Source organism: Triticum aestivum, chromosome 1D (assembly GCF_018294505.1).
Source record: "Triticum aestivum cultivar Chinese Spring chromosome 1D, IWGSC CS RefSeq v2.1, whole genome shotgun sequence".
In the NCBI taxonomy this organism is placed as follows: Eukaryota; Viridiplantae; Streptophyta; class Magnoliopsida; order Poales; family Poaceae; genus Triticum; species Triticum aestivum.
The window spans coordinates 320,490,247-320,494,151 of NC_057796.1; positions in this window are offsets into that span (position 1 = coordinate 320,490,247).

Genomic DNA, 3,905 nt, shown 5'->3' on the forward strand with positions numbered 1-3,905 from the left:
TTAAGTACACCTCAAATTAGCCTCCATGCTTGCAAAGGAATGATTAACACTTACGAAAGGATATGTGCGGATGACTTACGTGGGATGATAAGGCACGAGAATTGCTTCCTTGTCCTTATTAGCGATTATGAATTCGCCGAGGTACTTGCTCGCATAGTCACGGTGCTCTTTGCAAACTTCCAAGAAGCTCTCGTGCATATAGTACGGGTCCGCGACGCAGATATATTTGATGTTCTCGACCCTGATGAAGTAGTTCAGATACAGCGCATACATGCGGATGAACTGGAAATCCAGCTTGGTCATGTGGAACATGTCGTAGATGTAGTCAAATCGCATGATGAACTAATTCGCGGGCCAGTTCTCGACGTAGAACTTCCCAGCCGGCACCTTGGCCGCGTAAAGCGAGTATCCAGGTTTTTCCGCGATCAGAAGGCTTTTCTCTCTGGTCAGTACATCTTCATGGAGTCTCCTTAGATCATTGTTTAGTATCTGCTCTAGCGCTTTGGCAGGTAGGATCGGGTCGCCGGCGACATGGAAAGGCTTCTTACCTTCGACAGGTATTTTGTCTACCACCCGGGGCTTCAGAGGCGGCTGGCTGCTTGAAGCAGCTCTGGCGCCTTTAGGGCCTTTCTTGTCCGGTCTCCTCCTTTGCTTCTTGCCGGGTGGCGGTAGTGAGCCCACCATACCTTCCCTAACCACCACCCCCAGTGTCGTCGGGCTAATTAGTGGACGGCCCTCGGGGGGTTGCTGGGTACAGGCGGCATCTGGAGGCGTCTCCTGCGAGGATCGCTTGAAGAGAGACTTTTTGCATTCCGCCTTAGGACGTTCCGGCTCCGGCAAATCAGGTAGCATCAAGTCATCATCTCCACGCTCATAGCCTGAGTCTTCGCCGTCCTGAGCCATCAATCCTCCATCTTCATAGACGGTATTGAAATACTTGTCTGGGTCATCATCATCATCCTCCATGTCATCATCAACATTTGCTTCTTTAACAACGGGGGCTACATCATCTAGCACTAATGGAGGCTCTCCCTTGCGTCGTCTGCTATCACTTGCCACGACAGGTGCAGGTAATGTGGTAGGTGGGGTGGTGTTCATACCTTCTTGAGAAGGTGGCGTTGACGTGATACTGGGCGCCTCGAGACGAAGAAGAGACTTCGGCCAAGGCAAGAACCAGCCCTTGCATGTGCCAATCATCTTAGGGGTCTCGTTGTCATCGACTGGTACTGGAGGAGGAAAATCCTCAAAGCCCGCAAAGACACTGGCCACGTTAACCTTGAAGACGCCATCAGGCATCTCTTGGTTGTGGAACATGCGGTCCTTCAGCTTCATGATCGTTGCCTTTCCCGTGACCACCTTCTGGCCCTTGATGTCATAGAGTACGGTGCGCGGGGTGTCGTCGGCCTATGAAGGAGACATGTCTGCGACGTCAAACATCCGAAAGGCAACTGAAACGGAAGACTATAGACATGCTGGTGAAAAGGGTGTGACGCGTAATTACCGTGAGGGCGTCGAGCTCAGCCAGCGATGAAGGCCCACCGAGCATGCAAGAGATGGAGGTCGGGCTGCTATGAACAGGAGCGGGACCTTTTGCGGTTGCTTGAGCAGGTGCTGGTGCTCTGGTGTTCGCCGAATTGCTCGCGACAAAGCTGGGAAGGGGAAAGTCCTCCGGCCATGCATTTGGATTGTTCTTCATGAAATCCAAAAGTGACGAAAGCAAGCTGACCACCGCGTCAGTGACCGCTGCAAACACGGCCCCGAGCAACTCTTCTTTGGTCTCAGCTTTGCTCTTATCGACCGCAATCTTGACCTTCTCGTCGATGCTCTGCTGAGTGACGGCGCGTCTCTTCTTTCTTTCCTCTGGCTCCTCGTGGTAGCATGTCTTCCACGAGGTGCCATCTCCGACACCGTGCACACGTCCATAGGACGGCGGCTTGTCCACCGGGACCTTCTTCAGTATGTTCAGGGCCCGGTTGAATGGGGTGTCCCACTTGGGCCTCGCCGACGACTGTGACAACTCGTCGCTTTCGGCTGCCTTTTGGTGCTGCTCTTTCTGCAAAAAGGAACGTGGATGGTTTACTAATGTGACAAAACTTGCAGTCGAATTGATTGGAAGCTATAATATGATAATGTGGTAATATAACAATTACCAGAAGTCTCATGAAGTCCCTCGTGATCGGGTCCGTGTAAAAGAGCTTTTTTTCTTTGTCCCACTTGTACCGGGCCCTGATCCAGTCGTGCTCCATCGGGTCGGTGAACTCTGCCAAGGGGTCTGGGATTCCGTGACTTTCATGTTCGGCGTCCTCCTTGGCCCATACGGCCCTCTTCCCCTCGTAACCACGGCTTCCGAGGCGGTGGGGAGGCGTGTTCCTGGCCTGGAGCGCCTTCATTTTCTCCGACTTTGCCTTGACTTCTTCTTTAGCGCAATTCTCCTTGAATTTTGCAAAGTCCTCTTCCGTTATTGACGGATTTTCAGCATGAATCTTGGACCATGGTTCATTCTTCGCAATCGCTTTTTTCACCCGAACTTTCCAGGAGGACAAGTCGTTGGTGAACGTCACCATCGCCTTGTCGTTTATCTTTGTCATGGCGATGTCTTTCCATGCATCTTCATATTCTTTTTCATTGTGGCCGGGGAACAAGAACCTATTGTGCAACTTCTTTAGGAGCATGTTCTCCATATGTGGTATCTGCCTCAACCTCTCGTTGTTGATGTTGGCGGTTTCCCTGAGGATGCATCCAAGTTGATTGCCCCAGCATGAGCGCGCTTCCTCTGGTGCCGTTGGCTCAAACTTCTTGGGGTGCATCTCCGTGACCACAATTTGTCCGATGCCAAGCTCGTTTCGTCTCCGTGTCCTCTTCTTCTTCGGTGCTTTGCCGGCTAGGACAGCATCGTTGCCGGTCTCGAGGGTGGCGTCGGTGCCGGTGCCAGTGCTGGTGCCGGTGTCGGGGTTGGTGCCACTGCCACCACCATGCAACCCCATCTGGTGTTGGTCCAGGTAATCGAAATAGTGATTTGCTGCCTCGATGGGGTCTTCGAGGTGAGCAGAACCACCCGCGACTTCGGCGTCGGTAGACATGTTTCCTATTCAATAATTGTAAATAAAAGATACAATGAAAAGAAAAAAAGGGGCCTATATTTGGTCGGAATGTTGATTCATTCCCCTTCCGGCAAATTCCGGGTACTCCATATGTCCTAGTTTCTAGCACAAGTCATGCAGAAAATCATGGAAATTTTTGGCATGACCTTTGCTAAAAAGTGGACATATGGAGCGCCTGAAATTTGCCAGAACGGAAATGAATCAACATTCCGGCAAAACATAGGCCACTCGGATATTTTTCGACAATTGGCACAAGTTCATATAACATCGTATGACAAATTTCCAGGACTTAGCAAATTAACCAAGTGTTAAAAACAGCAATATTGTATAGGCTATATGCTCCTAAAACATCATCTAGAGTTTTATTTGCTATTGGTTTTTATTTGAGTGACCCTTGCTATATTTGCTACTGCCCTAATTAGCTACTGTTTTTTATAAATGTTTGCAACTGTTTTTATAGCTAATTTATATACCTACAAAAACTAATTAGCTACTGCTTTTTATAAATTTTACCTACTGTTTTTTATACCTACAAAAACCAATTTGCTACTGTTTTAGCTACTTTTTTTAATAAATTTATAGGTATTTTATATACCCTAAACTAAATTTCCCTAGACAAAATTGCCCTAAACTAAATTGCACTAAGCTAAATTTCCTAAAGTAAATTGCCCTAAACAAAATTGCACCAAACTAGGGTTCATACATCTCCTCTCTCTCTCTGCTACATCTCCTAGCTAGGATTCATACATCCAAACTAGAGAGAGAGAAGAGAGCAGAGAGAGAGAGAGAGAGAGAGAGGAGGGC